This window comes from Dioscorea cayenensis, chromosome 14, assembly GCF_009730915.1.
Source record: "Dioscorea cayenensis subsp. rotundata cultivar TDr96_F1 chromosome 14, TDr96_F1_v2_PseudoChromosome.rev07_lg8_w22 25.fasta, whole genome shotgun sequence".
Taxonomy (NCBI): domain Eukaryota; kingdom Viridiplantae; phylum Streptophyta; class Magnoliopsida; order Dioscoreales; family Dioscoreaceae; genus Dioscorea; species Dioscorea cayenensis.
The window spans coordinates 8,795,686-8,805,522 of NC_052484.1; the positions used below are offsets into that span (position 1 = coordinate 8,795,686).

Below are 9,837 nucleotides of genomic sequence, written 5' to 3' on the forward strand. Positions count from 1 at the left end.
TTTAACAATTTGCAAAACCAACAACACAAATTTAATTCACATAACATAGTTGTCAAAAATTAAGCATATAGGTCCCCCAAACAACTATTACCAAAACAAAATCGCAAAATTCATATATTTACCCTCGGTGACCCGAGACAAAATTTATCAAAAGCCATATTTTTACCCTCGGTGACACGAGCCAAAATTATCAAAGGCCGATATTTTTCACCGACGGCAAGCGGTGGGAAACTATAGTTTCTATAACAAAATACGTGTCGACACAGTCAGTATTTAACCCCCAGTGACAGGGTTATTGCAAAGTTAGTTGGGGACTAGTTTCTATATCAAAGTACCTTATGTTCACAAAACAATGAACTAACAAAATTCAAAACAAGCAAATCACAAGAATTTACAGTAACATGATCCCATTTTTTTTTGTCATATCAAAATAAACCAATTAATAGAATCCATACATTAACAGATAATAAAAATAATAATATTTGCTAAACAAAAATTAAATAAAATACCCAAAATAAGAAAATAGAAAATCTGAATTTAAATAAGTAACATAATCATAAATTAACTATATATCTGATATTAAAAAATTAGAAATCCTGGACATAATAAAATGAATTAAAAATTCAGATTTTAAATATAACATCTGTAATTCTAAAGTTAAACTATCTAAATTTAAACAAACGAATAAAAACTCATAATGATATGATCAGGATTTTTAAAAAAAAAACATAATATTTCAAAAATCTAAATAGTCAACATTTAATAGTTCCAGAACTTTAAAATGGATATTATAAAGTTAAGTAAACCTAAACCAGAATATCATATCACTAACGTGATATTTAAATGAACATTAAAATAAATCCGAAAATAATAATAAATAAATGATTTAAAAGACAAATAAATAAAACCGTATTTTTTCTCCAAAAACCAGAGTGTACTCATATAATCAAATTTATATGTGGGATACTTGCCTGATATTCGCTAAATCCCCAAAAATCCAAATTGACTCCCACATAACTCTCCACAAAAGAACCTATAGACATAAAATCAGTTCAATAACCCTAACTATACAAGTTAACTAGGATTCTTGGATTTCAAGTATAACACCTATTCTTATAAAGGATCAAGAAATAAATATTATTGGATAATGACAAGATCCCCTTGCGTATATCCTGCAAGTGCACGGGTTTGTCAAAGTAATAATCCCGGATGAGCGGGTATCAAATACACACGGAATAGGGAATAAAAATACTTAATTCGATTCTTAGCTATGTGAAAGATCAATGATGATAAGTGTGACAATGATTCAATTCTCAACAATAAAAACAACAAGTAAGAGAGCAAAAGTAAAGAAGGGGGTAAGGCAATCGATAAAGATGGGGTACCCGGATAATGCTCCGCCTAGGATAATTATTTCAAATGAAAGAACCCTCTATTATGCTTCCTAATCAATGCAATGGTGAGTCGTGGAAATCCTTAATTACATAGTCCCAAATCTAAGGTCAACTATGCCTAACTCTATAAATGTCCCGGAGGAGAGATTGGATAACCTCTCAACCTCGCACTCGCATAGAGTTGCAATGAGCTCTAGGGATTCCAAGTGATAAATCTCTTCCTAATTATAGACCTAACCCTTTGGTCCAGGTGGAAGGTCCCTAACCACGATTAAGCCCTAGATACTAAGATCACCTCAACGCTTCACTCCGTTGCACGCGCAACTAAGCCCCAGCGGAAGTTCATCCCTTAGACCATTCACTCTATTATGGCCGCAAAGAACTCGAGGAACGGAGGTAGAATCTATCACGTCGGAGGGGAAAGGGGACGCTCCTGTACCTCTCGACTCACCCTCTCAACCCTCTCCAACCTAGCTTTGTCTAACGCTCGTGGTGTGTCACTCACTCACAAGGTTACCAACGAGAACTCTCAACCCTAGTATCACTCTAGGGAAAATGTTCATACAATCAAGCATTCAAGGTTAGAACTCACAATAAACATAAATTAATTGAAAACATAATAAAGAGATTCAATGAAACGAATACATCCTAGGGTTCACAAATACCCAAGTACCCACTAGGGGTTTAGCTCTAAATGGAGCTAAGTACAATCAAAGAAATAGAATGTAAAAGCAATGAATCCATAAAGAAACTCCCTCGATAGTCGTGTCGATGGTCTTGTGGAAAGTCCTCTACTCATCTTCCAAGGATTCTCTCGTCCAGTATAGGATACGCCTCGACGGAAGCTCCCCTACCAACCTTCTTCCTAAGGAATGACGATGTCGGAGCCGTAGAACCTCTCCAAAACCTTGCCCAATATCCCTCAAAACCCTAGCCAAAGCCCTCTCTCAAGTTGGGGAAAAGATGGAGAAAAGAATACTAAAATCGGGACTGATTCGGCTTTAAATATTGCTGGAATCGGGCGACTACACGGGCGTGGATGCTTCACGCGCCCGTGCGGAATTTCCACACGGGCGTGGATAATTTCCACACGCCCGTGTGGATTCTCTGAACTCCTGTTTTCTCAGTCGGCTGTGAACAGTACTGCTACAGTACTTTGCCTGAATAGCTTCCCGAATCCATACTTTCATCGGAGTAACGCAAACGGACACACGTTCACGTCGTGGATCACTTTCTTCTTCAATGCTAGGCAAGTTGGTGGAGCTCTTGTTCTATGTGCATAAATCGGAATGCTCGAGTGTGACTGCCTTTGTGCCCCTCCAAATGGATGTGCCAAACTCGAATACTAGGAGGTTGGCACACACTCTAGCATCTCACATCCAACCTATGTCTTCGCGTTTGGACCTTAGCAAGATTTCCTCCAAAATCGGTGCATTGTGATCCACATTGGCTTATTTCCTTCATACTCGGCCTCACAATCCTACCTGCATGAAAGTAACATAGAAACACACATATTAGTGTAAAAACCTGAGAAAAGTAATGCTCAACATAAGGAATGAACGCTTCGCATTCATATCGCACAAGCACTTATCAAACTCCCCCACACTTAAGCTTTTGCTTGTCCTCAAGCAAAAAATTAAAACGTTATGTGTATCAATGAAGAAAATATTGAAAGTGCTTGGCCTTAGGTTCACCAAAGTATACAAAGAGAGCATTCTACAAGTAAGGGAAATTTCAACACTAAATACGAAAAAATCAATGCTCTAGCTAAAACCTTGAATCAAAAAGGATACAAAACCCGAAATCGTGTACGTGTGTGAACTCACTCAAGTCAACCCAAAGTATACTCTTCAAAGTTCTAAGTACAAGGGACTTATTTATCTACGAAAGCGACAACAATTTCAAAGATGGTAGTAGCTTCACACATCCTCTAAGGTAGCCCTCTCCAAAGCGACCGCTTAGGTGGCTTTCACACTTTCGAGGTGGTTGCTCTTTCTACCGGAATGGTAGTTTTCACTCATCCTATGAGATAGCTCTTTTTTCTCATTAGGGCATAGCTAGTATCCGACTTATGAGAGTAGCTTCATACTTCATAGGTGGTAGCTCTTTCCACCCAACAAGCACAAATAACCAATAAAAACTAAACCTTTTTCTGAATTCAACACAAAAAAACGACTATAACTAGTCCCTTTAACATCAAACTTGAGTTTCCAAAAAGAGTTTAATAAGTGAGTAGTGTAACAAGTATAAATCGGGCAAAAAAATTCCTAGACATTCAAGCAAAACTAGGGCATGAAAAACATTCAATGTTAGAAAATCTCCTAAACACCGGAATACAATCCTTGCAACTAAAGTGAACCGCCATTGTCTATGTGAGCATATATCAATCAAGAACAATAGAAAAGAATGTGTGCATTATGAAACTCCCCCCCCCCCACACACACTTAAGTTGTACATTGTCCCCAATGTACACATGCAAGCTCACTCAAAATATATATCATTCAAAAGCAAATGTGGGAGAAGCAATCAAAACAATACTCCCCTGACTCCTAGTTTTGCGTTTGATGAAGCTAATTCCATGGGGGTAGTGTTCTGACGGGTTGTGAAGCTCACACGGCTAAGTTCCTAAGCACCTTGCCCGTGCCCATGACTAAGTCTCAATTCCCAAGAAGACAAGACCATCTGCACACATACACGAGGCGGTTCAGTGAAGCTCAATAAAAGCAAAATAACTCGAGTATATATAAAAGATAGACAATGAATACAACTCGAGATGCAAAATGAAAATAAACTCAGAAGGAGAATCCTTTCTGAGTGAACAAGTCTAAAATAAAATGCATAAAAGAAAAAGAACTGAAAGTCAAATGTCGGTGTCGCCCTCGGGCTCAGGTGCTGCGAGTGCTGCTGGTGAAGATTCACATGGTGGGTCCACCGGTGCCGGGGTAGGGGATGAGGGTGCTGGAGGAACTGAGGGGGCCTGAGGAGTCCTCGGCAGCAGGACAAATGATGAGGCGATGTCTCGTTCTAAGATCTGCTGTAGTAAGTCAAAATGTGCCATGAACTCTGTGTACTGAGTGGCCTGCGTAGCCCTAATCTCTGCAATCCCGGCTAGCGCCTCCGCTACCTCAGTCCGTACTACCCCCAAAGCGCTCTCGAGCCTCTCAAAGCGATCATAAGCTCGAGATGGTGAAAACATACGCACGGGGGGTGGCTCCTCTGCCACTGGAGGTGCCTCGGTCTCCATCGGTGCTCGCTGAGGATCGGGAGCAGGCTGAGATGCCCTGGTTTCATCACCCTCATCCTCGGCTATCTCTGGAGCGGGTATAAAGCAAAAACCCCTGTCCGAACCCTGCGGATCATACCCATCAATCTCATCGTCTCTAGACTCAGGGGAGCAGGTATACTCGTCTTCTCGGCCCCACGAATCAAATCCAAGAGACCCATACCCAGCACTAATCTCGTAATGTAGGGGCCTGAGAAGATCGCTCCCAGTCTAGCATAGTGTCCCTGATGTCTGATGTACTCTGCCATGATGTGCCCTAAGTGAATCGGTACGCGTTGCACCATCGAGTACAAATACAGTAGTTTCTGACGGCTTAGAACACTAGTGCTATCACCACGGCCATTCACCAACCTACTCATGATGGCATGTAAATATCTGTATGCAGGTCGGGAAAGGCATGTGGCCTTGGACACCCCCGGCTCGTACTGACCCTGACCACGTAGCACTCTGTAAGCTCTCTGTGAAGTCAAGGTTCCAGGATAATCAGTCGGTAACTGAGCGTACTCTTCCATATCTGTGAATGGCTCCTCATACAAGCCAAGTAGTACTGAAAACTGAGTAACGTTCAAGCTATGGTAGTGTCCAAATACTCTGAACTGAATGGAGTTCAAACTGTCAAAGCTTGCGTACGATCTGTCAAACTCGAATGATGATAGCACCTCCAGTGCAAACTCTCGGATGGTTGGCTCTCTAATCGTCAATAACTGCCGCCAACCACCTGCTAAAATGAGATCCTCTACCTCATCAGCGAATTCATCTCCCTGCTGTAGATCTCGCAGTATAGTCGTGTCCAGGAATCGAGTCTATCCGAATAGGAGTCTAGACAAGCGCTCATAGCGAACCTGATGCTCTGGAATCACAAACCTCATGCCCTCAGTCTCAGGGGATGACTCACGCGGCTTTTTATCAGCTTGCTTCTTCGATCGAGGTGCCATAATCTGCAAAAATTTGAAACGAAATCAATCAAACAAGTTGATAAAATAATGCTGCAGAAATCCACACGGTCGTATGGAATTTCCGCACGCCCGTGTGGAACCACGGGGCATGAAAACCGCACCGCCGCGCTTCAAAAATCCAAAAATACAACTTAAAAATACTTCTAACTTCGTTCTAAACATCAATCATCTTTCTAATTGAAGAAACGAAGCATTATTAACCAGATTAATCGATGGAAACCATGAATTGGCAAATAAAATAATGAATAGGGCTTACCGATGAGATGGGATGAGAAAATGAAGAACCGGCCGGAAAACATTGTAGAAATTCTACCAAATTAGCGCTATGAAATCGGAGAATGATGTGATAGTGTTTCCAGACGAATAGAGGTCGTGAAGAGGGAGAGAAACTAATCTTCTTTAAAAAGAACTCTCAACCCTTGATGTTCTGTGCATCCACACGGGCGTGAGGTAATTAGCCACGCCCGTGCGCCCCACAGGAGAGCTTCACAGGGGCAGGTGCACGCCCCTGGGCACTCTCGGGAAAAACTTTCACTAACTTTGAACGATCTCACACAGGCGTGTGGAAAATACCCACGCCCGTGCGCTCGACCCACAGGGCAGACGCACGCCCTTGTGGCTTCTCTGGACACCCGAGAAAAATACCAAGTGTTCCACACCCCCGTGCGGAAATTCCGCACGGGCGTGGACATTCACATGCCCATCTCGCAGGGGCAGCCACACGCCCCTGTGTCTTTTCGGGATGGAGAGAACTCCTGTGCAGAATTTCGCACGGCCTTGTGGAAATTACCCACGCCCGTGCGTGTTTCACAAGGTCGCCCATAGGGGCGAGTCCACGCCCCTGTGTGCTCTCGGGATAATCCGGCCAACTCTGCAAGAATGCACACGCCCGTGCGGAAATTACCCACGGGCGTGTGACAGTCGCATGGTCATTCACAAGGGCGCACCCGCGCCCCGTGCCTTCTCCGGGTCGAGCTCGCGATGCGGCTCCACGCAGGCGTCGGAAATTCCACACGCCCGTGTGTTTTTCTCCGGATGACTTAGAAAAAAATCTGCGAGGCTCGCAAAAAAATTTACGAACATGTTTACACACTCGGAACCTACTCTATTATGCAAATTTTTACCGATGAAAAAAACATGAAATAGAGCTCAAACGACCATACTTCGCCAATTCCACTTGAAAACACACAATGACTTTAAAAACCCACAATAAAATCGTAGCACAAACATCATAAAAATCAAGACACCAACACTTAACAATTTATTCATGCAAACAACCTAATTAAAAATAAGAAAACAGTAAACACTTGGGTTGCCTCCCAAGAAGCGCTTGTTTTACGTCACTAAGCTTGACGTACCTTGTCTTGCCTCACGGGGGTTCATGAATGAAAGTTGCCCTCTTACCCATGGCTTGAAAGCATGATGTGCAGAGTCTCTTGAGGGTAGAGGGTGTATTATCGGGCTTGGGACCGCCTAGCAATGGTTCATCCAATTTCTTTGGTTCACGGATGTCTCCAACAGCCTTTGAGTGTTTCTGGTGGCGTCTCCTAACCCTCTTCATTTTCTGGAGCACCTTCTTCAAGATCCCCGGGGTAGATGGTACTTCTTCCGTCGATCCAAGCATCATTAAATCTTCATGTCCCTTTTCTTGGTTGAACAAACCTTTATACGGATCCGGATTGAATATTTCCTGCATGTATTCATCAACAATGTCATCAGTAGTGTCTAGAAAATATAAAGTATCATCGAAATCAAGAGAATGCCGCATGGCTTCAGCAAGGCGGTATGTGAGCTTGTCATCTCCAACTCTCAATGTGAGCTCTCCACCGTCCATGTCAATCAATTCTTTGAAAGTCCGCAAAAAACGGTCTCCCAAGTATCAAGGATACATCCGCATCCTCATCGACATCTAGCACTATAAAGTCAATCGGAAAAATGTACTTGTCCGCCTTGACAAGCACGTCTTCAATGATGCCTCTCGGATGTCGCACTGTTCGGTCCACTAGTTATAAAGTCATCCGAGTAGGCCTAGTCTCGCCCAAGCCTAGCTTTTGAAAGAAGGTGTACGGCATGACGTTGATACTAGCCCCTGAATCCGCCAATGCCATTTCCTCACCTAAATTGCTAATATTGCACGAAATGATGAAGCTTCCCTGGTCTTTCTTCTTGTTCGGCATGGTCTTTTGCAACACCGCCGAGCATGAAGCATCTAAAATCACTGAAGCACTCTCCTCCAACTTCCTTTTGTTGGTCAACAAGTCTTTCAAGAACTTCGCATACTTAGGCATTTGGGCCAATGCCTTAACAAAAGGAATATTAATGTGGAGCTGCTTGAACAAACTCAGGAACTTTTTGTATTGTTCATCCCCTTGGTCATTTTTCAATCTAGAGGAATAAGGGATTCTTGGTTTGAAAGGTGGGGGTGCCACCTCTTTCTCCTTGCTTGTTTCTTCTTCAACCTCTATAACCTCGGGTACGTGTTCTTTTGGCTTCTCACTCGGAAGCCTACCTTCAACCTCACGACCACTTCTCAAAGTGATCGCCTTCACGTGCTCTCTAGGATTGGTCTCTGTATTGCTCTGCAAGCTTCCATCTGGCCTTTCTGAGAGAGACTTCGCAATTTGCCGCACTTGATTTTCAAGATTATGCAACGAGGCGGTGTGGTTGCGAAGTGTAGACTCGACTGATTCAAACCTTGTATTTGCAGATTGTATAAATCTAGTCAAGTGTTTCTCTAGGTCACCCATTCGGGTTTCCAAACCTGAGACTCTGTTTTCCACCTGAGGGGCTTGTTGTTGTTGTTGGAAACCCAGTGGCCCCATGGCCTTTTGTGGACCTTGATTACTCAATGAGAAATTGGGATGATTCTTCCAACCCGGATTGTAGGTATTCCTATATGGGTTTCCTTGAGGTCTCATGTCATTACCTACAAAATCAACATTCTCCACCGAAGAAACATCACCAATAGAGATCGGGCAATCGGCATGTTCTCCACCACACCCGGTGCAATTAGTCACGACCGCCACTCTATTTGAAGTTAGAAGATCTAACTTCTTACTCAAATTTTCCACTTGGGCCGCCAATGAAGTTACCGCATCTATCTCATGGAGACCGGCCACCTTTTTCTTCTCCCTACCATTCCATTGGTAGCTATTTAACCCCATTTCTTCAATCAACAGACGGGCCTCATCGGGGGTCTTGCTACCTATGGTACCTCGTGCTGTCGCATCCAAGAGTTGCCTTGTACTCGGGTTCAAACCATTGTAAAAGGTTTGAACAATCATCCACTCCGGGAATCCGTGTTGCAGGCACTTTCTCAGGAGCTCCTTGAACCTTTCCCATGTCTCGAATAGAGACTCCAATTCAAGCCCGAGACAAAGGATGAGATCTCGTTCCTAAGATTTGCTTGATTTTTACGGGGAAATAACGAGCTAAAAAGCTTCCACCATCTCCTCCCACGTGGTAATTAACGCTCTAGGTAACGAGTGTAGCCATTGCTTCGCTCTCCCCTTTAGAGAAAATGGGAAGGCTCTCAATTTGATGGCATCATCCGTCACCCCATTTATCTTCAGCATATCACACACCTCGAGAAAGCTCTCTATGTGACTGTTTGGATCCTCATCAGCCAAACCATTGAATTGTGCGGATTGCTGCAACATGTGGATGAATGTCGGCATCAACTCAAAGTTCTAAGTTGTAATCGGGGGACGCACAATACTCGATTGTGTCCCCAACACTGAAGGTCTGGCATTGGATAATGTTCATTGTTGCTCATTCTGTTCTGCCATATTTTCAGATTCTTCTACTTCCAAATCAGCTGGATTAGAATGTTATTGTACAGGCTCTTTCCCTTTTCTTCTAAGTGTACGTTCAAGCTCAGGATCTCCTTCAATCAATGTTGAGGGATTCCCTCGGGTCATAACCTGGAGCTGCACCCAAAAAGAAGGAAAAAGAAATCAAAACGACGATAGAATAAGAAGATAGGAAATAGAATGTATGGTGAAATAGCTAAGAAAACAAAGTGCAAAGTATCTCTAAACGCCTATTCCCCGGCAACGGCGCCAAAAACTTGACAAGATCCCCTTACGTATATCCCGCAAGTGCACGGCTTTATCGAAGTAATAATCCCGGATGAACGGGTATCGAACCACAGGGAATAGGGAATAAAAATACTTAATTCGATTCTTAGCTATGTGAAAGATCA

The 9,837-nt window shown here is 43.1% G+C and overlaps 1 non-coding gene across 1 annotated transcript; it reads left to right on the forward strand.

Moving 5' to 3' along the window:
• The first annotated feature begins 8,927 nt into the window (after positions 1-8,927).
• Positions 8,928-9,036, forward strand: LOC120276575. Its single transcript, XR_005541290.1, has one exon. It is a non-coding gene; the product is annotated as a small nucleolar RNA R71 (small nucleolar RNA).
• The last annotated feature ends 801 nt before the right edge of the window (positions 9,037-9,837 follow it).